General features: G+C 74.3%; 14 non-coding genes and 7 pseudogenes across 14 annotated transcripts; all 21 read right to left on the bottom strand.

Moving 5' to 3' along the window:
* Positions 1-370: 370 nt before the first annotated feature.
* LOC133102429 (5S ribosomal RNA) lies at positions 371-489 on the bottom strand. Its single transcript, XR_009702948.1, has one exon. It is a non-coding gene; the product is annotated as a 5S ribosomal RNA (ribosomal RNA).
* Positions 490-1,398: 909 nt separating this feature from the next.
* On the bottom strand, positions 1,399-1,517 carry LOC133077420 (5S ribosomal RNA; annotated as a pseudogene).
* A 946-nt stretch (positions 1,518-2,463) lies between these two features.
* LOC133102424 (5S ribosomal RNA) lies at positions 2,464-2,582 on the bottom strand. The gene has a single exon (XR_009702947.1). It is a non-coding gene; the product is annotated as a 5S ribosomal RNA (ribosomal RNA).
* Positions 2,583-3,500: 918 nt separating this feature from the next.
* On the bottom strand, positions 3,501-3,619 carry LOC133102418 (5S ribosomal RNA). The gene has a single exon (XR_009702946.1). It is a non-coding gene; the product is annotated as a 5S ribosomal RNA (ribosomal RNA).
* Positions 3,620-4,528: 909 nt separating this feature from the next.
* Positions 4,529-4,647, bottom strand: LOC133077415 (5S ribosomal RNA; annotated as a pseudogene).
* Positions 4,648-5,593: 946 nt separating this feature from the next.
* Positions 5,594-5,712, bottom strand: LOC133102411 (5S ribosomal RNA). Its single transcript, XR_009702945.1, has one exon. It is a non-coding gene; the product is annotated as a 5S ribosomal RNA (ribosomal RNA).
* A 912-nt stretch (positions 5,713-6,624) lies between these two features.
* On the bottom strand, positions 6,625-6,743 carry LOC133077412 (5S ribosomal RNA; annotated as a pseudogene).
* Positions 6,744-7,695: 952 nt separating this feature from the next.
* Positions 7,696-7,814, bottom strand: LOC133102404 (5S ribosomal RNA). The gene has a single exon (XR_009702942.1). It is a non-coding gene; the product is annotated as a 5S ribosomal RNA (ribosomal RNA).
* A 918-nt stretch (positions 7,815-8,732) lies between these two features.
* On the bottom strand, positions 8,733-8,851 carry LOC133102400 (5S ribosomal RNA). Its single transcript, XR_009702941.1, has one exon. It is a non-coding gene; the product is annotated as a 5S ribosomal RNA (ribosomal RNA).
* A 909-nt stretch (positions 8,852-9,760) lies between these two features.
* Positions 9,761-9,879, bottom strand: LOC133077409 (5S ribosomal RNA; annotated as a pseudogene).
* Positions 9,880-10,831: 952 nt separating this feature from the next.
* Positions 10,832-10,950, bottom strand: LOC133102393 (5S ribosomal RNA). Its single transcript, XR_009702940.1, has one exon. It is a non-coding gene; the product is annotated as a 5S ribosomal RNA (ribosomal RNA).
* Positions 10,951-11,868: 918 nt separating this feature from the next.
* Positions 11,869-11,987, bottom strand: LOC133102387 (5S ribosomal RNA). Its single transcript, XR_009702939.1, has one exon. It is a non-coding gene; the product is annotated as a 5S ribosomal RNA (ribosomal RNA).
* Positions 11,988-12,896: 909 nt separating this feature from the next.
* Positions 12,897-13,015, bottom strand: LOC133077405 (5S ribosomal RNA; annotated as a pseudogene).
* A 946-nt stretch (positions 13,016-13,961) lies between these two features.
* Positions 13,962-14,080, bottom strand: LOC133102377 (5S ribosomal RNA). The gene has a single exon (XR_009702935.1). It is a non-coding gene; the product is annotated as a 5S ribosomal RNA (ribosomal RNA).
* Positions 14,081-14,998: 918 nt separating this feature from the next.
* Positions 14,999-15,117, bottom strand: LOC133102371 (5S ribosomal RNA). The gene has a single exon (XR_009702929.1). It is a non-coding gene; the product is annotated as a 5S ribosomal RNA (ribosomal RNA).
* Positions 15,118-16,026: 909 nt separating this feature from the next.
* Positions 16,027-16,145, bottom strand: LOC133077401 (5S ribosomal RNA; annotated as a pseudogene).
* A 952-nt stretch (positions 16,146-17,097) lies between these two features.
* Positions 17,098-17,216, bottom strand: LOC133102364 (5S ribosomal RNA). The gene has a single exon (XR_009702926.1). It is a non-coding gene; the product is annotated as a 5S ribosomal RNA (ribosomal RNA).
* A 912-nt stretch (positions 17,217-18,128) lies between these two features.
* Positions 18,129-18,247, bottom strand: LOC133104521 (5S ribosomal RNA). The gene has a single exon (XR_009703601.1). It is a non-coding gene; the product is annotated as a 5S ribosomal RNA (ribosomal RNA).
* Positions 18,248-19,156: 909 nt separating this feature from the next.
* On the bottom strand, positions 19,157-19,275 carry LOC133077397 (5S ribosomal RNA; annotated as a pseudogene).
* A 946-nt stretch (positions 19,276-20,221) lies between these two features.
* On the bottom strand, positions 20,222-20,340 carry LOC133102359 (5S ribosomal RNA). Its single transcript, XR_009702923.1, has one exon. It is a non-coding gene; the product is annotated as a 5S ribosomal RNA (ribosomal RNA).
* Positions 20,341-21,258: 918 nt separating this feature from the next.
* On the bottom strand, positions 21,259-21,377 carry LOC133102355 (5S ribosomal RNA). Its single transcript, XR_009702922.1, has one exon. It is a non-coding gene; the product is annotated as a 5S ribosomal RNA (ribosomal RNA).
* Positions 21,378-21,890: the final 513 nt, after the last annotated feature.

The following is a 21,890-nucleotide window of genomic DNA, read 5'->3' as shown; positions in this document are numbered from 1 at the left end:
GGGGGGGCTTTTTCCGGAGGGAGCTGTGGAGAGACACACCGGCAGATAGGTGGCTGCGCCGGGGCTGGGCGCTGGTGGGGGCGGCCAGGTGCAGGTCAAGGGGCTCGCGGGCCGCACGGCCGGCACCCGGGCCTGAGGCGGAGTCTGGGTTCAGGCCAGCCACCCCGGGAGCGGCTGGGATGCGGCTGCCTTCCAGGGCCGCCTTCTGGCCGCCTGGCCGGCCAGGCAGGCGGAGAGCGCCCCCTCTGGCGCGCTGTGGTGGGAGGGGCCGGAGGAGGTGGGGCCTGCAGCGGTGCCCGGCGGGGGCGGGGGCGGGGGCGGGGGCGGAGGCGGCGGGCGACTAAAGGAGAAGGCGGAGCGGGAGGCAAAAAGCCTACAGCACCCGGTATTCCCAGGCGGTCTCCCATCCAAGTACTAACCAGGCCCGACCCTGCTTAGCTTCCGAGATCAGACGAGATCGGGCGCGTTCAGGGTGGTATGGCCGTAGACGCAGGAGGGGCCCGCGCGGTGCCTCTTGAGGCCCAGCTTCGCTGGCGCCTGCGCCTTACCGCCATGCCGGCGGCCAGCCCTCTCCGGCAGGGCCCTGCCGCCCGCCCAGGCAGGCGACAGGAGGCCTCGGGGACCCGGGGGTGGCGGAGTGGTGGGCCACCTCGCAGCCCAGGGCGGGCGGGACGCTCCAGGCCCGTCGGCGCTTGGCGCCCCGCCGCAGATCCCGCTCGACGCTCACAGGGACGCGGCCCCGGAGGCTTCAGGGCCCGGCGGCCGCGGTCCCTTGGGCATCCCCCCCTGCCCGCCCACGCGGAGTTAGGCGCAGCCCGGCCACGGCCGGGCCGGCCCTCCGGCCGGGCAGCAGCTGGCCCGAAGCCACTGGGAGCCACCATGGAGTGGGCACGGCCCCTTAGCCCCAGCAAGGCCCCCCCTTGCCCCCACGCCGCCCGCCGAGCACAGGACCCCGGCCCTGGTGGCCGGCAGGCCCGGAGAAGCGGCCCCGGCCCCCGCCCCCGCTCCCGCCCCCGGCCGTGGCGAAACGGCGGAGGGGGGGCTTTTTCCGGAGGGAGCTGTGGAGAGACACACGGGCAGACAGGGGGCTGCGGCGCGGCTGGGCTCCGGTGGGGGCGGCCAAGTGCAGGTCGAGGGCCTCGCGGGCCGCACGGACGGCACCCCGGCCTGCGGCGGAGTCTGGGTCCGGGCCAGCCACCACGGGAGCGGCTGGGGTGGCGGCTGCCTTCCAGGGCCGCATTCTGGCCGCATGTCCAGCCAGCTCGGCGGGGAGCGATCCCTCCGGCGCGCTGTGTTGGGAGGGACGTGAGGAGGTGAGGCCTGCAGCGGTGCTCAGCGGGGGCGGAGGCGGCCTCGGCCGCGGGCCACTAAATGTCAAGGCGGAGCGGGAGGCAAAAAAGCCTACAGCACTCGGTATTCCCATGTGGTCTCCCATCCAGGTACGAAACAGGCCAGACCCTGATTAGCTTCCGAGATCAGACGAGGTGTGGTGCGTTCAGGGAGGTGTGGCCGTAGAATGCAGCGGGGGCCACGGTGTGCCTCTTGAGGCTTAGCTTCGCTGGTGCTGGCGACTTACCGCCAGCCCGGCAGCCAACCCTCTCCGGCGCGGCCCTGCCGTCCGCCCAGGCAAGCGACAGGAGGCCTCGAGGGCCCGGGGGTGGTGGAGTTGTGGGCGACTTCGCAGCTCAGGTCAGGCGGGACCCTCCAGGCCTGTAGGCGCTTGGCCCTCCGCCCCAGAGCCGCTCAACGCTCACAGGACTTGGCCCCGGAGGCTTAAGGGCCTGTGGCCCTCGGTCCCTTGTGCATTCCCCACCCTGTCAATCCACACAGTGCTAGGCGCAGCCCAGCCACGGCCTGGCCGGCCCGCCTGCCCAACGGCAGTTGGCCCGAAGCCACTGGGAGCCACCATTGAGCCGGCACGGCCCCTTAGACACAGCAACGCCACCCTTGCCCCCACGCCAACTGCCGAGCAAAGTTCCCGGCGCCTGGTGTCTAGCCAGCCCAGCGAACCGGTCCCAGCCCACGACCCCGCTCCCACTCTCGGCCGTGGCGAAGTGGCAAAGGGTGGGCTTTTTCCGGAGGGAGCTGTGGAGAGACACACGGGCAGACAGGGGGCTGCGGCGCGGCTGGGCTCCGGTGGGGGCGGCCAAGTGCAGGTCGAGGGCTTCGTGGGCCGCACGGACGGCACCCCGGCCTGCGGCGGAGTCTGGGTCCGGGCCAGCCACCACGGGAGCGGCTGGGGTGGCGGCTGCCTTCCAGGGCCGCCTTCTGGCCGCCTGGCCGGCCAGGCCGGCGCGGAGCGCCCCCTCTGGCGCGCTGTGGTGGGAGGGGCCGGAGGAGGTGGGGCCTGCAGCGCTGCCCGGCGGGGGCGGGGGCGGGGGCGGAGGCAGCGGCCTCGGCCTTGGCCTCGGCCTCGGCCTAGGCCGCGGGCGACTAAAGGAGAAGGCGGAGCGGGAGGCAAAAAGCCTACAGCACCCGGTATTCCCAGGCGGTCTCCCATCCAAGTACTAACCAGGCCCGACCCTGCTTAGCTTCCGAGATCAGACGAGATCGGGCGCGTTCAGGGTGGTATGGCCGTAGACGTTAAAAGGGGCCCGCGGAGTGCCTCTTGAGGCCCAGCTTCGCTGGCGCTTGCGCCTCCCCGCCAGCCCGGCGGCCAGCCCGCCCCGGCAGGGCCCCGCCGCCCGCCCAGGCAGGGCAACGGCGGCCTCGGGTACCAGGGGGGTGGCGGAGGGTTCGGCGACCTCCCAGCCCAGGGCGGGCGGGACCCACCAAACCGTTCGGCGCTTGGCGCCCCGCCCCAGATCCCGCACGTCGCTCACAGGGACGTGGCCCCGGAGGCTTCAGGGCCCGGGGCCCGCGGTCCCTTGGGCCTCCCCTCTGCCCGCCCACGCGGCGCTAGGCGCAGCCCAGCCGCAGCCCGGGCCGGCCCTCCTGCCCGACGGCAGTCGGCCCTTAACCCACTGGGAGCCACCATTGAGTCGGCACGGCCCCTTAGCCCCAGCAAGGCCACCCTTGCCCCCACGCCACCCGCCGAGCACAGGACCCGGCGCCTTGTGGCCGGCCGGCCCGGAGCACCGGCCCCGGCCCCCGCCCCCGCTCCCGCCCCCGGCCGTGGCGAAACGGCGGAGGGGGGGCTTTTTCCGGAGGGAGCTGTGGAGAGACACACCGGCAGATAGGTGGCTGCGCCGGGGCTGGGCGCTGGTGGGGGCGGCCAGGTGCAGGTCAAGGGGCTCGCGGGCCGCACGGCCGGCACCCGGGCCTGAGGCGGAGTCTGGGTTCAGGCCAGCCACCCCGGGAGCGGCTGGGATGCGGCTGCCTTCCAGGGCCGCCTTCTGGCCGCCTGGCCGGCCAGGCAGGCGGAGAGCGCCCCCTCTGGCGCGCTGTGGTGGGAGGGGCCGGAGGAGGTGGGGCCTGCAGCGGTGCCCGGCGGGGGCGGGGGCGGGGGCGGGGGCGGAGGCGGCGGGCGACTAAAGGAGAAGGCGGAGCGGGAGGCAAAAAGCCTACAGCACCCGGTATTCCCAGGCGGTCTCCCATCCAAGTACTAACCAGGCCCGACCCTGCTTAGCTTCCGAGATCAGACGAGATCGGGCGCGTTCAGGGTGGTATGGCCGTAGACGCAGGAGGGGCCCGCGCGGTGCCTCTTGAGGCCCAGCTTCGCTGGCGCCTGCGCCTTACCGCCATGCCGGCGGCCAGCCCTCTCCGGCAGGGCCCTGCCGCCCGCCCAGGCAGGCGACAGGAGGCCTCGGGGACCCGGGGGTGGCGGAGTGGTGGGCCACCTCGCAGCCCAGGGCGGGCGGGACGCTCCAGGCCCGTCGGCGCTTGGCGCCCCGCCGCAGATCCCGCTCGACGCTCACAGGGACGCGGCCCCGGAGGCTTCAGGGCCCGGCGGCCGCGGTCCCTTGGGCATCCCCCCCTGCCCGCCCACGCGGAGTTAGGCGCAGCCCGGCCACGGCCGGGCCGGCCCTCCGGCCGGGCAGCAGCTGGCCCGAAGCCACTGGGAGCCACCATGGAGTGGGCACGGCCCCTTAGCCCCAGCAAGGCCCCCCCTTGCCCCCACGCCGCCCGCCGAGCACAGGACCCCGGCCCTGGTGGCCGGCAGGCCCGGAGAAGCGGCCCCGGCCCCCGCCCCCGCTCCCGCCCCCGGCCGTGGCGAAACGGCGGAGGGGGGGCTTTTTCCGGAGGGAGCTGTGGAGAGACACACGGGCAGACAGGGGGCTGCGGCGCGGCTGGGCTCCGGTGGGGGCGGCCAAGTGCAGGTCGAGGGCCTCGCGGGCCGCACGGACGGCACCCCGGCCTGCGGCGGAGTCTGGGTCCGGGCCAGCCACCACGGGAGCGGCTGGGGTGGCGGCTGCCTTCCAGGGCCGCATTCTGGCCGCATGTCCAGCCAGCTCGGCGGGGAGCGATCCCTCCGGCGCGCTGTGTTGGGAGGGACGTGAGGAGGTGAGGCCTGCAGCGGTGCTCAGCGGGGGCGGAGGCGGCCTCGGCCGCGGGCCACTAAATGTCAAGGCGGAGCGGGAGGCAAAAAAGCCTACAGCACTCGGTATTCCCATGTGGTCTCCCATCCAGGTACGAAACAGGCCAGACCCTGATTAGCTTCCGAGATCAGACGAGGTGTGGTGCGTTCAGGGAGGTGTGGCCGTAGAATGCAGCGGGGGCCACGGTGTGCCTCTTGAGGCTTAGCTTCGCTGGTGCTGGCGACTTACCGCCAGCCCGGCAGCCAACCCTCTCCGGCGCGGCCCTGCCGTCCGCCCAGGCAAGCGACAGGAGGCCTCGAGGGCCCGGGGGTGGTGGAGTTGTGGGCGACTTCGCAGCTCAGGTCAGGCGGGACCCTCCAGGCCTGTAGGCGCTTGGCCCTCCGCCCCAGAGCCGCTCAACGCTCACAGGACTTGGCCCCGGAGGCTTAAGGGCCTGTGGCCCTCGGTCCCTTGTGCATTCCCCACCCTGTCAATCCACACAGTGCTAGGCGCAGCCCAGCCACGGCCTGGCCGGCCCGCCTGCCCAACGGCAGTTGGCCCGAAGCCACTGGGAGCCACCATTGAGCCGGCACGGCCCCTTAGACACAGCAACGCCACCCTTGCCCCCACGCCAACTGCCGAGCAAAGTTCCCGGCGCCTGGTGTCTAGCCAGCCCAGCGAACCGGTCCCAGCCCACGACCCCGCTCCCACTCTCGGCCGTGGCGAAGTGGCAAAGGGTGGGCTTTTTCCGGAGGGAGCTGTGGAGAGACACACGGGCAGACAGGGGGCTGCGGCGCGGCTGGGCTCCGGTGGGGGCGGCCAAGTGCAGGTCGAGGGCTTCGTGGGCCGCACGGACGGCACCCCGGCCTGCGGCGGAGTCTGGGTCCGGGCCAGCCACCACGGGAGCGGCTGGGGTGGCGGCTGCCTTCCAGGGCCGCCTTCTGGCCGCCTGGCCGGCCAGGCCGGCGCGGAGCGCCCCCTCTGGCGCGCTGTGGTGGGAGGGGCCGGAGGAGGTGGGGCCTGCAGCGCTGCCCGGCGGGGGCGGGGGCGGGGGCGGAGGCAGCGGCCTCGGCCTTGGCCTCGGCCTCGGCCTAGGCCGCGGGCGACTAAAGGAGAAGGCGGAGCGGGAGGCAAAAAGCCTACAGCACCCGGTATTCCCAGGCGGTCTCCCATCCAAGTACTAACCAGGCCCGACCCTGCTTAGCTTCCGAGATCAGACGAGATCGGGCGCGTTCAGGGTGGTATGGCCGTAGACGTTAAAAGGGGCCCGCGGAGTGCCTCTTGAGGCCCAGCTTCGCTGGCGCTTGCGCCTCCCCGCCAGCCCGGCGGCCAGCCCGCCCCGGCAGGGCCCCGCCGCCCGCCCAGGCAGGGCAACGGCGGCCTCGGGTACCAGGGGGGTGGCGGAGGGTTCGGCGACCTCCCAGCCCAGGGCGGGCGGGACCCACCAAACCGTTCGGCGCTTGGCGCCCCGCCCCAGATCCCGCACGTCGCTCACAGGGACGTGGCCCCGGAGGCTTCAGGGCCCGGGGCCCGCGGTCCCTTGGGCCTCCCCTCTGCCCGCCCACGCGGCGCTAGGCGCAGCCCAGCCGCAGCCCGGGCCGGCCCTCCTGCCCGACGGCAGTCGGCCCTTAACCCACTGGGAGCCACCATTGAGTCGGCACGGCCCCTTAGCCCCAGCAAGGCCACCCTTGCCCCCACGCCACCCGCCGAGCACAGGACCCGGCGCCTTGTGGCCGGCCGGCCCGGAGCACCGGCCCCGGCCCCCGCCCCCGCTCCCGCCCCCGGCCGTGGCGAAACGGCGGAGGGGGGGGCTTTTTCCGGAGGGAGCTGTGGAGAGACACACGGGCAGACAGGGGGCTGCGGCGCGGCTGGGCTCCGGTGGGGGCGGCCAAGTGCAGGTCGAGGGCCTCGCGGGCCGCACGGACGGCACCCCGGCCTGCGGCGGAGTCTGGGTCCGGGCCAGCCACCACGGGAGCGGCTGGGGTGGCGGCTGCCTTCCAGGGCCGCATTCTGGCCGCATGTCCAGCCAGCTCGGCGGGGAGCGATCCCTCCGGCGCGCTGTGTTGGGAGGGACGTGAGGAGGTGAGGCCTGCAGCGGTGCTCAGCGGGGGCGGAGGCGGCCTCGGCCGCGGGCCACTAAATGTCAAGGCGGAGCGGGAGGCAAAAAAGCCTACAGCACTCGGTATTCCCATGTGGTCTCCCATCCAGGTACGAAACAGGCCAGACCCTGATTAGCTTCCGAGATCAGACGAGGTGTGGTGCGTTCAGGGAGGTGTGGCCGTAGAATGCAGCGGGGGCCACGGTGTGCCTCTTGAGGCTTAGCTTCGCTGGTGCTGGCGACTTACCGCCAGCCCGGCAGCCAACCCTCTCCGGCGCGGCCCTGCCGTCCGCCCAGGCAAGCGACAGGAGGCCTCGAGGGCCCGGGGGTGGTGGAGTTGTGGGCGACTTCGCAGCTCAGGTCAGGCGGGACCCTCCAGGCCTGTAGGCGCTTGGCCCTCCGCCCCAGAGCCGCTCAACGCTCACAGGACTTGGCCCTGGAGGCTTAAGGGCCTGTGGCCCTCGGTCCCTTGTGCATTCCCCATCCTGTCAATCCACACAGTGCTAGGCGCAGCCCAGCCACGGCCTGGCCGGCCCGCCTGCCCAACGGCAGTTGGCCCGAAGCCACTGGGAGCCACCATTGAGCCGGCACGGCCCCTTAGACACAGCAACGCCACCCTTGCCCCCACGCCAACTGCCGAGCAAAGTTCCCGGCGCCTGGTGTCTAGCCAGCCCAGCGAACCGGTCCCAGCCCACGACCCCGCTCCCACTCTCGGCCGTGGCGAAGTGGCAAAGGGTGGGCTTTTTCCGGAGGGAGCTGTGGAGAGACACACGGGCAGACAGGGGGCTGCGGCGCGGCTGGGCTCCGGTGGGGGCGGCCAAGTGCAGGTCGAGGGCTTCGTGGGCCGCACGGACGGCACCCCGGCCTGCGGCGGAGTCTGGGTCCGGGCCAGCCACCACGGGAGCGGCTGGGGTGGCGGCTGCCTTCCAGGGCCGCCTTCTGGCCGCCTGGCCGGCCAGGCCGGCGCGGAGCGCCCCCTCTGGCGCGCTGTGGTGGGAGGGGCCGGAGGAGGTGGGGCCTGCAGCGCTGCCCGGCGGGGGCGGGGGCGGGGGCGGGGGCGGAGGCAGCGGCCTCGGCCTTGGCCTCGGCCTCGGCCTAGGCCGCGGGCGACTAAAGGAGAAGGCGGAGCGGGAGGCAAAAAGCCTACAGCACCCGGTATTCCCAGGCGGTCTCCCATCCAAGTACTAACCAGGCCCGACCCTGCTTAGCTTCCGAGATCAGACGAGATCGGGCGCGTTCAGGGTGGTATGGCCGTAGACGTTAAAAGGGGCCCGCGGAGTGCCTCTTGAGGCCCAGCTTCGCTGGCGCTTGCGCCTCCCCGCCAGCCCGGCGGCCAGCCCGCCCCGGCAGGGCCCCGCCGCCCGCCCAGGCAGGGCAACGGCGGCCTCGGGTACCAGGGGGGTGGCGGAGGGTTCGGCGACCTCCCAGCCCAGGGCGGGCGGGACCCACCAAACCGTTCGGCGCTTGGCGCCCCGCCCCAGATCCCGCACGTCGCTCACAGGGACGTGGCCCCGGAGGCTTCAGGGCCCGGGGCCCGCGGTCCCTTGGGCCTCCCCTCTGCCCGCCCACGCGGCGCTAGGCGCAGCCCAGCCGCAGCCCGGGCCGGCCCTCCTGCCCGACGGCAGTCGGCCCTTAACCCACTGGGAGCCACCATTGAGTCGGCACGGCCCCTTAGCCCCAGCAAGGCCACCCTTGCCCCCACGCCACCCGCCGAGCACAGGACCCGGCGCCTTGTGGCCGGCCGGCCCGGAGCACCGGCCCCGGCCCCCGCCCCCGCTCCCGCCCCCGGCCGTGGCGAAACGGCGGAGGGGGGGCTTTTTCCGGAGGGAGCTGTGGAGAGACACACCGGCAGATAGGTGGCTGCGCCGGGGCTGGGCGCTGGTGGGGGCGGCCAGGTGCAGGTCAAGGGGCTCGCGGGCCGCACGGCCGGCACCCGGGCCTGAGGCGGAGTCTGGGTTCAGGCCAGCCACCCCGGGAGCGGCTGGGATGCGGCTGCCTTCCAGGGCCGCCTTCTGGCCGCCTGGCCGGCCAGGCAGGCGGAGAGCGCCCCCTCTGGCGCGCTGTGGTGGGAGGGGCCGGAGGAGGTGGGGCCTGCAGCGGTGCCCGGCGGGGGCGGGGGCGGGGGCGGGGGCGGAGGCGGCGGGCGACTAAAGGAGAAGGCGGAGCGGGAGGCAAAAAGCCTACAGCACCCGGTATTCCCAGGCGGTCTCCCATCCAAGTACTAACCAGGCCCGACCCTGCTTAGCTTCCGAGATCAGACGAGATCGGGCGCGTTCAGGGTGGTATGGCCGTAGACGCAGGAGGGGCCCGCGCGGTGCCTCTTGAGGCCCAGCTTCGCTGGCGCCTGCGCCTTACCGCCATGCCGGCGGCCAGCCCTCTCCGGCAGGGCCCTGCCGCCCGCCCAGGCAGGCGACAGGAGGCCTCGGGGACCCGGGGGTGGCGGAGTGGTGGGCCACCTCGCAGCCCAGGGCGGGCGGGACGCTCCAGGCCCGTCGGCGCTTGGCGCCCCGCCGCAGATCCCGCTCGACGCTCACAGGGACGCGGCCCCGGAGGCTTCAGGGCCCGGCGGCCGCGGTCCCTTGGGCATCCCCCCCTGCCCGCCCACGCGGAGTTAGGCGCAGCCCGGCCACGGCCGGGCCGGCCCTCCGGCCGGGCAGCAGCTGGCCCGAAGCCACTGGGAGCCACCATGGAGTGGGCACGGCCCCTTAGCCCCAGCAAGGCCCCCCCTTGCCCCCACGCCGCCCGCCGAGCACAGGACCCCGGCCCTGGTGGCCGGCAGGCCCGGAGAAGCGGCCCCGGCCCCCGCCCCCGCTCCCGCCCCCGGCCGTGGCGAAACGGCGGAGGGGGGGCTTTTTCCGGAGGGAGCTGTGGAGAGACACACGGGCAGACAGGGGGCTGCGGCGCGGCTGGGCTCCGGTGGGGGCGGCCAAGTGCAGGTCGAGGGCCTCGCGGGCCGCACGGACGGCACCCCGGCCTGCGGCGGAGTCTGGGTCCGGGCCAGCCACCACGGGAGCGGCTGGGGTGGCGGCTGCCTTCCAGGGCCGCATTCTGGCCGCATGTCCAGCCAGCTCGGCGGGGAGCGATCCCTCCGGCGCGCTGTGTTGGGAGGGACGTGAGGAGGTGAGGCCTGCAGCGGTGCTCAGCGGGGGCGGAGGCGGCCTCGGCCGCGGGCCACTAAATGTCAAGGCGGAGCGGGAGGCAAAAAAGCCTACAGCACTCGGTATTCCCATGTGGTCTCCCATCCAGGTACGAAACAGGCCAGACCCTGATTAGCTTCCGAGATCAGACGAGGTGTGGTGCGTTCAGGGAGGTGTGGCCGTAGAATGCAGCGGGGGCCACGGTGTGCCTCTTGAGGCTTAGCTTCGCTGGTGCTGGCGACTTACCGCCAGCCCGGCAGCCAACCCTCTCCGGCGCGGCCCTGCCGTCCGCCCAGGCAAGCGACAGGAGGCCTCGAGGGCCCGGGGGTGGTGGAGTTGTGGGCGACTTCGCAGCTCAGGTCAGGCGGGACCCTCCAGGCCTGTAGGCGCTTGGCCCTCCGCCCCAGAGCCGCTCAACGCTCACAGGACTTGGCCCCGGAGGCTTAAGGGCCTGTGGCCCTCGGTCCCTTGTGCATTCCCCACCCTGTCAATCCACACAGTGCTAGGCGCAGCCCAGCCACGGCCTGGCCGGCCCGCCTGCCCAACGGCAGTTGGCCCGAAGCCACTGGGAGCCACCATTGAGCCGGCACGGCCCCTTAGACACAGCAACGCCACCCTTGCCCCCACGCCAACTGCCGAGCAAAGTTCCCGGCGCCTGGTGTCTAGCCAGCCCAGCGAACCGGTCCCAGCCCACGACCCCGCTCCCACTCTCGGCCGTGGCGAAGTGGCAAAGGGTGGGCTTTTTCCGGAGGGAGCTGTGGAGAGACACACGGGCAGACAGGGGGCTGCGGCGCGGCTGGGCTCCGGTGGGGGCGGCCAAGTGCAGGTCGAGGGCTTCGTGGGCCGCACGGACGGCACCCCGGCCTGCGGCGGAGTCTGGGTCCGGGCCAGCCACCACGGGAGCGGCTGGGGTGGCGGCTGCCTTCCAGGGCCGCCTTCTGGCCGCCTGGCCGGCCAGGCCGGCGCGGAGCGCCCCCTCTGGCGCGCTGTGGTGGGAGGGGCCGGAGGAGGTGGGGCCTGCAGCGCTGCCCGGCGGGGGCGGGGGCGGGGGCGGGGGCGGAGGCAGCGGCCTCGGCCTTGGCCTCGGCCTCGGCCTAGGCCGCGGGCGACTAAAGGAGAAGGCGGAGCGGGAGGCAAAAAGCCTACAGCACCCGGTATTCCCAGGCGGTCTCCCATCCAAGTACTAACCAGGCCCGACCCTGCTTAGCTTCCGAGATCAGACGAGATCGGGCGCGTTCAGGGTGGTATGGCCGTAGACGTTAAAAGGGGCCCGCGGAGTGCCTCTTGAGGCCCAGCTTCGCTGGCGCTTGCGCCTCCCCGCCAGCCCGGCGGCCAGCCCGCCCCGGCAGGGCCCCGCCGCCCGCCCAGGCAGGGCAACGGCGGCCTCGGGTACCAGGGGGGTGGCGGAGGGTTCGGCGACCTCCCAGCCCAGGGCGGGCGGGACCCACCAAACCGTTCGGCGCTTGGCGCCCCGCCCCAGATCCCGCACGTCGCTCACAGGGACGTGGCCCCGGAGGCTTCAGGGCCCGGGGCCCGCGGTCCCTTGGGCCTCCCCTCTGCCCGCCCACGCGGCGCTAGGCGCAGCCCAGCCGCAGCCCGGGCCGGCCCTCCTGCCCGACGGCAGTCGGCCCTTAACCCACTGGGAGCCACCATTGAGTCGGCACGGCCCCTTAGCCCCAGCAAGGCCACCCTTGCCCCCACGCCACCCGCCGAGCACAGGACCCGGCGCCTTGTGGCCGGCCGGCCCGGAGCACCGGCCCCGGCCCCCGCCCCCGCTCCCGCCCCCGGCCGTGGCGAAACGGCGGAGGGGGGGCTTTTTCCGGAGGGAGCTGTGGAGAGACACACCGGCAGATAGGTGGCTGCGCCGGGGCTGGGCGCTGGTGGGGGCGGCCAGGTGCAGGTCAAGGGGCTCGCGGGCCGCACGGCCGGCACCCGGGCCTGAGGCGGAGTCTGGGTTCAGGCCAGCCACCCCGGGAGCGGCTGGGATGCGGCTGCCTTCCAGGGCCGCCTTCTGGCCGCCTGGCCGGCCAGGCAGGCGGAGAGCGCCCCCTCTGGCGCGCTGTGGTGGGAGGGGCCGGAGGAGGTGGGGCCTGCAGCGGTGCCCGGCGGGGGCGGGGGCGGGGGCGGGGGCGGAGGCGGCGGGCGACTAAAGGAGAAGGCGGAGCGGGAGGCAAAAAGCCTACAGCACCCGGTATTCCCAGGCGGTCTCCCATCCAAGTACTAACCAGGCCCGACCCTGCTTAGCTTCCGAGATCAGACGAGATCGGGCGCGTTCAGGGTGGTATGGCCGTAGACGCAGGAGGGGCCCGCGCGGTGCCTCTTGAGGCCCAGCTTCGCTGGCGCCTGCGCCTTACCGCCATGCCGGCGGCCAGCCCTCTCCGGCAGGGCCCTGCCGCCCGCCCAGGCAGGCGACAGGAGGCCTCGGGGACCCGGGGGTGGCGGAGTGGTGGGCCACCTCGCAGCCCAGGGCGGGCGGGACGCTCCAGGCCCGTCGGCGCTTGGCGCCCCGCCGCAGATCCCGCTCGACGCTCACAGGGACGCGGCCCCGGAGGCTTCAGGGCCCGGCGGCCGCGGTCCCTTGGGCATCCCCCCCTGCCCGCCCACGCGGAGTTAGGCGCAGCCCGGCCACGGCCGGGCCGGCCCTCCGGCCGGGCAGCAGCTGGCCCGAAGCCACTGGGAGCCACCATGGAGTGGGCACGGCCCCTTAGCCCCAGCAAGGCCCCCCCTTGCCCCCACGCCGCCCGCCGAGCACAGGACCCCGGCCCTGGTGGCCGGCAGGCCCGGAGAAGCGGCCCCGGCCCCCGCCCCCGCTCCCGCCCCCGGCCGTGGCGAAACGGCGGAGGGGGGGCTTTTTCCGGAGGGAGCTGTGGAGAGACACACGGGCAGACAGGGGGCTGCGGCGCGGCTGGGCTCCGGTGGGGGCGGCCAAGTGCAGGTCGAGGGCCTCGCGGGCCGCACGGACGGCACCCCGGCCTGCGGCGGAGTCTGGGTCCGGGCCAGCCACCACGGGAGCGGCTGGGGTGGCGGCTGCCTTCCAGGGCCGCATTCTGGCCGCATGTCCAGCCAGCTCGGCGGGGAGCGATCCCTCCGGCGCGCTGTGTTGGGAGGGACGTGAGGAGGTGAGGCCTGCAGCGGTGCTCAGCGGGGGCGGAGGCGGCCTCGGCCGCGGGCCACTAAATGTCAAGGCGGAGCGGGAGGCAAAAAAGCCTACAGCACTCGGTATTCCCATGTGGTCTCCCATCCAGGTACGAAACAGGCCAGACCCTGATTAGCTTCCGAGATCAGACGAGGTGTGGTGCGTTCAGGGAGGTGTGGCCGTAGAATGCAGCGGGGGCCACGGTGTGCCTCTTGAGGCTTAGCTTCGCTGGTGCTGGCGACTTACCGCCAGCCCGGCAGCCAACCCTCTCCGGCGCGGCCCTGCCGTCCGCCCAGGCAAGCGACAGGAGGCCTCGAGGGCCCGGGGGTGGTGGAGTTGTGGGCGACTTCGCAGCTCAGGTCAGGCGGGACCCTCCAGGCCTGTAGGCGCTTGGCCCTCCGCCCCAGAGCCGCTCAACGCTCACAGGACTTGGCCCCGGAGGCTTAAGGGCCTGTGGCCCTCGGTCCCTTGTGCATTCCCCACCCTGTCAATCCACACAGTGCTAGGCGCAGCCCAGCCACGGCCTGGCCGGCCCGCCTGCCCAACGGCAGTTGGCCCGAAGCCACTGGGAGCCACCATTGAGCCGGCACGGCCCCTTAGACACAGCAACGCCACCCTTGCCCCCACGCCAACTGCCGAGCAAAGTTCCCGGCGCCTGGTGTCTAGCCAGCCCAGCGAACCGGTCCCAGCCCACGACCCCGCTCCCACTCTCGGCCGTGGCGAAGTGGCAAAGGGTGGGCTTTTTCCGGAGGGAGCTGTGGAGAGACACACGGGCAGACAGGGGGCTGCGGCGCGGCTGGGCTCCGGTGGGGGCGGCCAAGTGCAGGTCGAGGGCTTCGTGGGCCGCACGGACGGCACCCCGGCCTGCGGCGGAGTCTGGGTCCGGGCCAGCCACCACGGGAGCGGCTGGGGTGGCGGCTGCCTTCCAGGGCCGCCTTCTGGCCGCCTGGCCGGCCAGGCCGGCGCGGAGCGCCCCCTCTGGCGCGCTGTGGTGGGAGGGGCCGGAGGAGGTGGGGCCTGCAGCGCTGCCCGGCGGGGGCGGGGGCGGGGGCGGAGGCAGCGGCCTCGGCCTTGGCCTCGGCCTCGGCCTAGGCCGCGGGCGACTAAAGGAGAAGGCGGAGCGGGAGGCAAAAAGCCTACAGCACCCGGTATTCCCAGGCGGTCTCCCATCCAAGTACTAACCAGGCCCGACCCTGCTTAGCTTCCGAGATCAGACGAGATCGGGCGCGTTCAGGGTGGTATGGCCGTAGACGTTAAAAGGGGCCCGCGGAGTGCCTCTTGAGGCCCAGCTTCGCTGGCGCTTGCGCCTCCCCGCCAGCCCGGCGGCCAGCCCGCCCCGGCAGGGCCCCGCCGCCCGCCCAGGCAGGGCAACGGCGGCCTCGGGTACCAGGGGGGTGGCGGAGGGTTCGGCGACCTCCCAGCCCAGGGCGGGCGGGACCCACCAAACCGTTCGGCGCTTGGCGCCCCGCCCCAGATCCCGCACGTCGCTCACAGGGACGTGGCCCCGGAGGCTTCAGGGCCCGGGGCCCGCGGTCCCTTGGGCCTCCCCTCTGCCCGCCCACGCGGCGCTAGGCGCAGCCCAGCCGCAGCCCGGGCCGGCCCTCCTGCCCGACGGCAGTCGGCCCTTAACCCACTGGGAGCCACCATTGAGTCGGCACGGCCCCTTAGCCCCAGCAAGGCCACCCTTGCCCCCACGCCACCCGCCGAGCACAGGACCCGGCGCCTTGTGGCCGGCCGGCCCGGAGCACCGGCCCCGGCCCCCGCCCCCGCTCCCGCCCCCGGCCGTGGCGAAACGGCGGAGGGGGGGCTTTTTCCGGAGGGAGCTGTGGAGAGACACACCGGCAGATAGGTGGCTGCGCCGGGGCTGGGCGCTGGTGGGGGCGGCCAGGTGCAGGTCAAGGGGCTCGCGGGCCGCACGGCCGGCACCCGGGCCTGAGGCGGAGTCTGGGTTCAGGCCAGCCACCCCGGGAGCGGCTGGGATGCGGCTGCCTTCCAGGGCCGCCTTCTGGCCGCCTGGCCGGCCAGGCAGGCGGAGAGCGCCCCCTCTGGCGCGCTGTGGTGGGAGGGGCCGGAGGAGGTGGGGCCTGCAGCGGTGCCCGGCGGGGGCGGGGGCGGGGGCGGGGGCGGAGGCGGCGGGCGACTAAAGGAGAAGGCGGAGCGGGAGGCAAAAAGCCTACAGCACCCGGTATTCCCAGGCGGTCTCCCATCCAAGTACTAACCAGGCCCGACCCTGCTTAGCTTCCGAGATCAGACGAGATCGGGCGCGTTCAGGGTGGTATGGCCGTAGACGCAGGAGGGGCCCGCGCGGTGCCTCTTGAGGCCCAGCTTCGCTGGCGCCTGCGCCTTACCGCCATGCCGGCGGCCAGCCCTCTCCGGCAGGGCCCTGCCGCCCGCCCAGGCAGGCGACAGGAGGCCTCGGGGACCCGGGGGTGGCGGAGTGGTGGGCCACCTCGCAGCCCAGGGCGGGCGGGACGCTCCAGGCCCGTCGGCGCTTGGCGCCCCGCCGCAGATCCCGCTCGACGCTCACAGGGACGCGGCCCCGGAGGCTTCAGGGCCCGGCGGCCGCGGTCCCTTGGGCATCCCCCCCTGCCCGCCCACGCGGAGTTAGGCGCAGCCCGGCCACGGCCGGGCCGGCCCTCCGGCCGGGCAGCAGCTGGCCCGAAGCCACTGGGAGCCACCATGGAGTGGGCACGGCCCCTTAGCCCCAGCAAGGCCCCCCCTTGCCCCCACGCCGCCCGCCGAGCACAGGACCCCGGCCCTGGTGGCCGGCAGGCCCGGAGAAGCGGCCCCGGCCCCCGCCCCCGCTCCCGCCCCCGGCCGTGGCGAAACGGCGGAGGGGGGGCTTTTTCCGGAGGGAGCTGTGGAGAGACACACGGGCAGACAGGGGGCTGCGGCGCGGCTGGGCTCCGGTGGGGGCGGCCAAGTGCAGGTCGAGGGCCTCGCGGGCCGCACGGACGGCACCCCGGCCTGCGGCGGAGTCTGGGTCCGGGCCAGCCACCACGGGAGCGGCTGGGGTGGCGGCTGCCTTCCAGGGCCGCATTCTGGCCGCATGTCCAGCCAGCTCGGCGGGGAGCGATCCCTCCGGCGCGCTGTGTTGGGAGGGACGTGAGGAGGTGAGGCCTGCAGCGGTGCTCAGCGGGGGCGGAGGCGGCCTCGGCCGCGGGCCACTAAATGTCAAGGCGGAGCGGGAGGCAAAAAAGCCTACAGCACTCGGTATTCCCATGTGGTCTCCCATCCAGGTACGAAACAGGCCAGACCCTGATTAGCTTCCGAGATCAGACGAGGTGTGGTGCGTTCAGGGAGGTGTGGCCGTAGAATGCAGCGGGGGCCACGGTGTGCCTCTTGAGGCTTAGCTTCGCTGGTGCTGGCGACTTACCGCCAGCCCGGCAGCCAACCCTCTCCGGCGCGGCCCTGCCGTCCGCCCAGGCAAGCGACAGGAGGCCTCGAGGGCCCGGGGGTGGTGGAGTTGTGGGCGACTTCGCAGCTCAGGTCAGGCGGGACCCTCCAGGCCTGTAGGCGCTTGGCCCTCCGCCCCAGAGCCGCTCAACGCTCACAGGACTTGGCCCCGGAGGCTTAAGGGCCTGTGGCCCTCGGTCCCTTGTGCATTCCCCACCCTGTCAATCCACACAGTGCTAGGCGCAGCCCAGCCACGGCCTGGCCGGCCCGCCTGCCCAACGGCAGTTGGCCCGAAGCCACTGGGAGCCACCATTGAGCCGGCACGGCCCCTTAGACACAGCAACGCCACCCTTGCCCCCACGCCAACTGCCGAGCAAAGTTCCCGGCGCCTGGTGTCTAGCCAGCCCAGCGAACCGGTCCCAGCCCACGACCCCGCTCCCACTCTCGGCCGTGGCGAAGTGGCAAAGGGTGGGCTTTTTCCGGAGGGAGCTGTGGAGAGACACACGGGCAGACAGGGGGCTGCGGCGCGGCTGGGCTCCGGTGGGGGCGGCCAAGTGCAGGTCGAGGGCTTCGTGGGCCGCACGGACGGCACCCCGGCCTGCGGCGGAGTCTGGGTCCGGGCCAGCCACCACGGGAGCGGCTGGGGTGGCGGCTGCCTTCCAGGGCCGCCTTCTGGCCGCCTGGCCGGCCAGGCCGGCGCGGAGCGCCCCCTCTGGCGCGCTGTGGTGGGAGGGGCCGGAGGAGGTGGGGCCTGCAGCGCTGCCCGGCGGGGGCGGGGGCGGGGGCGGGGGCGGAGGCAGCGGCCTCGGCCTTGGCCTCGGCCTCGGCCTAGGCCGCGGGCGACTAAAGGAGAAGGCGGAGCGGGAGGCAAAAAGCCTACAGCACCCGGTATTCCCAGGCGGTCTCCCATCCAAGTACTAACCAGGCCCGACCCTGCTTAGCTTCCGAGATCAGACGAGATCGGGCGCGTTCAGGGTGGTATGGCCGTAGACGTTAAAAGGGGCCCGCGGAGTGCCTCTTGAGGCCCAGCTTCGCTGGCGCTTGCGCCTCCCCGCCAGCCCGGCGGCCAGCCCGCCCCGGCAGGGCCCCGCCGCCCGCCCAGGCAGGGCAACGGCGGCCTCGGGTACCAGGGGGGTGGCGGAGGGTTCGGCGACCTCCCAGCCCAGGGCGGGCGGGACCCACCAAACCGTTCGGCGCTTGGCGCCCCGCCCCAGATCCCGCACGTCGCTCACAGGGACGTGGCCCCGGAGGCTTCAGGGCCCGGGGCCCGCGGTCCCTTGGGCCTCCCCTCTGCCCGCCCACGCGGCGCTAGGCGCAGCCCAGCCGCAGCCCGGGCCGGCCCTCCTGCCCGACGGCAGTCGGCCCTTAACCCACTGGGAGCCACCATTGAGTCGGCACGGCCCCTTAGCCCCAGCAAGGCCACCCTTGCCCCCACGCCACCCGCCGAGCACAGGACCCGGCGCCTTGTGGCCGGCCGGCCCGGAGCACCGGCCCCGGCCCCCGCCCCCGCTCCCGCCCCCGGCCGTGGCGAAACGGCGGAGGGGGGGCTTTTTCCGGAGGGAGCTGTGGAGAGACACACCGGCAGATAGGTGGCTGCGCCGGGGCTGGGCGCTGGTGGGGGCGGCCAGGTGCAGGTCAAGGGGCTCGCGGGCCGCACGGCCGGCACCCGGGCCTGAGGCGGAGTCTGGGTTCAGGCCAGCCACCCCGGGAGCGGCTGGGATGCGGCTGCCTTCCAGGGCCGCCTTCTGGCCGCCTGGCCGGCCAGGCAGGCGGAGAGCGCCCCCTCTGGCGCGCTGTGGTGGGAGGGGCCGGAGGAGGTGGGGCCTGCAGCGGTGCCCGGCGGGGGCGGGGGCGGGGGCGGGGGCGGAGGCGGCGGGCGACTAAAGGAGAAGGCGGAGCGGGAGGCACTACAGCACCCGGTATTCCCAGGCGGTCTCCCATCCAAGTACTAACCAGGCCCGACCCTGCTTAGCTTCCGAGATCAGACGAGATCGGGCGCGTTCAGGGTGGTATGGCCGTAGACGCAGGAGGGGCCCGCGCGGTGCCTCTTGAGGCCCAGCTTCGCTGGCGCCTGCGCCTTACCGCCATGCCGGCGGCCAGCCCTCTCCGGCAGGGCCCTGCCGCCCGCCCAGGCAGGCGACAGGAGGCCTCGGGGACCCGGGGGTGGCGGAGTGGTGGGCCACCTCGCAGCCCAGGGCGGGCGGGACGCTCCAGGCCCGTCGGCGCTTGGCGCCCCGCCGCAGATCCCGCTCGACGCTCACAGGGACGCGGCCCCGGAGGCTTCAGGGCCCGGCGGCCGCGGTCCCTTGGGCATCCCCCCCTGCCCGCCCACGCGGAGTTAGGCGCAGCCCGGCCACGGCCGGGCCGGCCCTCCGGCCGGGCAGCAGCTGGCCCGAAGCCACTGGGAGCCACCATGGAGTGGGCACGGCCCCTTAGCCCCAGCAAGGCCCCCCCTTGCCCCCACGCCGCCCGCCGAGCACAGGACCCCGGCCCTGGTGGCCGGCAGGCCCGGAGAAGCGGCCCCGGCCCCCGCCCCCGCTCCCGCCCCCGGCCGTGGCGAAACGGCGGAGGGGGGGCTTTTTCCGGAGGGAGCTGTGGAGAGACACACGGGCAGACAGGGGGCTGCGGCGCGGCTGGGCTCCGGTGGGGGCGGCCAAGTGCAGGTCGAGGGCCTCGCGGGCCGCACGGACGGCACCCCGGCCTGCGGCGGAGTCTGGGTCCGGGCCAGCCACCACGGGAGCGGCTGGGGTGGCGGCTGCCTTCCAGGGCCGCATTCTGGCCGCATGTCCAGCCAGCTCGGCGGGGAGCGATCCCTCCGGCGCGCTGTGTTGGGAGGGACGTGAGGAGGTGAGGCCTGCAGCGGTGCTCAGCGGGGGCGGAGGCGGCCTCGGCCGCGGGCCACTAAATGTCAAGGCGGAGCGGGAGGCAAAAAAGCCTACAGCACTCGGTATTCCCATGTGGTCTCCCATCCAGGTACGAAACAGGCCAGACCCTGATTAGCTTCCGAGATCAGACGAGGTGTGGTGCGTTCAGGGAGGTGTGGCCGTAGAATGCAGCGGGGGCCACGGTGTGCCTCTTGAGGCTTAGCTTCGCTGGTGCTGGCGACTTACCGCCAGCCCGGCAGCCAACCCTCTCCGGCGCGGCCCTGCCGTCCGCCCAGGCAAGCGACAGGAGGCCTCGAGGGCCCGGGGGTGGTGGAGTTGTGGGCGACTTCGCAGCTCAGGTCAGGCGGGACCCTCCAGGCCTGTAGGCGCTTGGCCCTCCGCCCCAGAGCCGCTCAACGCTCACAGGACTTGGCCCCGGAGGCTTAAGGGCCTGTGGCCCTCGGTCCCTTGTGCATTCCCCACCCTGTCAATCCACACAGTGCTAGGCGCAGCCCAGCCACGGCCTGGCCGGCCCGCCTGCCCAACGGCAGTTGGCCCGAAGCCACTGGGAGCCACCATTGAGCCGGCACGGCCCCTTAGACACAGCAACGCCACCCTTGCCCCCACGCCAACTGCCGAGCAAAGTTCCCGGCGCCTGGTGTCTAGCCAGCCCAGCGAACCGGTCCCAGCCCACGACCCCGCTCCCACTCTCGGCCGTGGCGAAGTGGCAAAGGGTGGGCTTTTTCCGGAGGGAGCTGTGGAGAGACACACGGGCAGACAGGGGGCTGCGGCGCGGCTGGGCTCCGGTGGGGGCGGCCAAGTGCAGGTCGAGGGCTTCGTGGGCCGCACGGACGGCACCCCGGCCTGCGGCGGAGTCTGGGTCCGGGCCAGCCACCACGGGAGCGGCTGGGGTGGCGGCTGCCTTCCAGGGCCGCCTTCTGGCCGCCTGGCCGGCCAGGCCGGCGCGGAGCGCCCCCTCTGGCGCGCTGTGGTGGGAGGGGCCGGAGGAGGTGGGGCCTGCAGCGCTGCCCGGCGGGGGCGGGGGCGGGGGCGGAGGCAGCGGCCTCGGCCTTGGCCTCGGCCTCGGCCTAGGCCGCGGGCGACTAAAGGAGAAGGCGGAGCGGGAGGCAAAAAGCCTACAGCACCCGGTATTCCCAGGCGGTCTCCCATCCAAGTACTAACCAGGCCCGACCCTGCTTAGCTTCCGAGATCAGACGAGATCGGGCGCGTTCAGGGTGGTATGGCCGTAGACGTTAAAAGGGGCCCGCGGAGTGCCTCTTGAGGCCCAGCTTCGCTGGCGCTTGCGCCTCCCCGCCAGCCCGGCGGCCAGCCCGCCCCGGCAGGGCCCCGCCGCCCGCCCAGGCAGGGCAACGGCGGCCTCGGGTACCAGGGGGGTGGCGGAGGGTTCGGCGACCTCCCAGCCCAGGGCGGGCGGGACCCACCAAACCGTTCGGCGCTTGGCGCCCCGCCCCAGATCCCGCACGTCGCTCACAGGGACGTGGCCCCGGAGGCTTCAGGGCCCGGGGCCCGCGGTCCCTTGGGCCTCCCCTCTGCCCGCCCACGCGGCGCTAGGCGCAGCCCAGCCGCAGCCCGGGCCGGCCCTCCTGCCCGACGGCAGTCGGCCCTTAACCCACTGGGAGCCACCATTGAGTCGGCACGGCCCCTTAGCCCCAGCAAGGCCACCCTTGCCCCCACGCCACCCGCCGAGCACAGGACCCGGCGCCTTGTGGCCGGCCGGCCCGGAGCACCGGCCCCGGCCCCCGCCCCCGCTCCCGCCCCCGGCCGTGGCGAAACGGCGGAGGGGGGGCTTTTTCCGGAGGGAGCTGTGGAGAGACACACCGGCAGATAGGTGGCTGCGCCGGGGCTGGGCGCTGGTGGGGGCGGCCAGGTGCAGGTCAAGGGGCTCGCGGGCCGCACGGCCGGCACCCGGGCCTGAGGCGGAGTCTGGGTTCAGGCCAGCCACCCCGGGAGCGGCTGGGATGCGGCTGCCTTCCAGGGCCGCCTTCTGGCCGCCTGGCCGGCCAGGCAGGCGGAGAGCGCCCCCTCTGGCGCGCTGTGGTGGGAGGGGCCGGAGGAGGTGGGGCCTGCAGCGGTGCCCGGCGGGGGCGGGGGCGGGGGCGGGGGCGGAGGCGGCGGGCGACTAAAGGAGAAGGCGGAGCGGGAGGCAAAAAGCCTACAGCACCCGGTATTCCCAGGCGGTCTCCCATCCAAGTACTAACCAGGCCCGACCCTGCTTAGCTTCCGAGATCAGACGAGATCGGGCGCGTTCAGGGTGGTATGGCCGTAGACGCAGGAGGGGCCCGCGCGGTGCCTCTTGAGGCCCAGCTTCGCTGGCGCCTGCGCCTTACCGCCATGCCGGCGGCCAGCCCTCTCCGGCAGGGCCCTGCCGCCCGCCCAGGCAGGCGACAGGAGGCCTCGGGGACCCGGGGGTGGCGGAGTGGTGGGCCACCTCGCAGCCCAGGGCGGGCGGGACGCTCCAGGCCCGTCGGCGCTTGGCGCCCCGCCGCAGATCCCGCTCGACGCTCACAGGGACGCGGCCCCGGAGGCTTCAGGGCCCGGCGGCCGCGGTCCCTTGGGCATCCCCCCCTGCCCGCCCACGCGGAGTTAGGCGCAGCCCGGCCACGGCCGGGCCGGCCCTCCGGCCGGGCAGCAGCTGGCCCGAAGCCACTGGGAGCCACCATGGAGTGGGCACGGCCCCTTAGCCCCAGCAAGGCCCCCCCTTGCCCCCACGCCGCCCGCCGAGCACAGGACCCCGGCCCTGGTGGCCGGCAGGCCCGGAGAAGCGGCCCCGGCCCCCGCCCC

The sequence above is a fragment of the Eubalaena glacialis genome, chromosome 1, assembly GCF_028564815.1.
Source record: "Eubalaena glacialis isolate mEubGla1 chromosome 1, mEubGla1.1.hap2.+ XY, whole genome shotgun sequence".
Classification (NCBI taxonomy): domain Eukaryota; kingdom Metazoa; phylum Chordata; class Mammalia; order Artiodactyla; family Balaenidae; genus Eubalaena; species Eubalaena glacialis.
The sequence above is the reverse complement of the archived record's forward strand: the minus strand, read 5'-3'. Positions and strand labels throughout refer to the sequence as shown.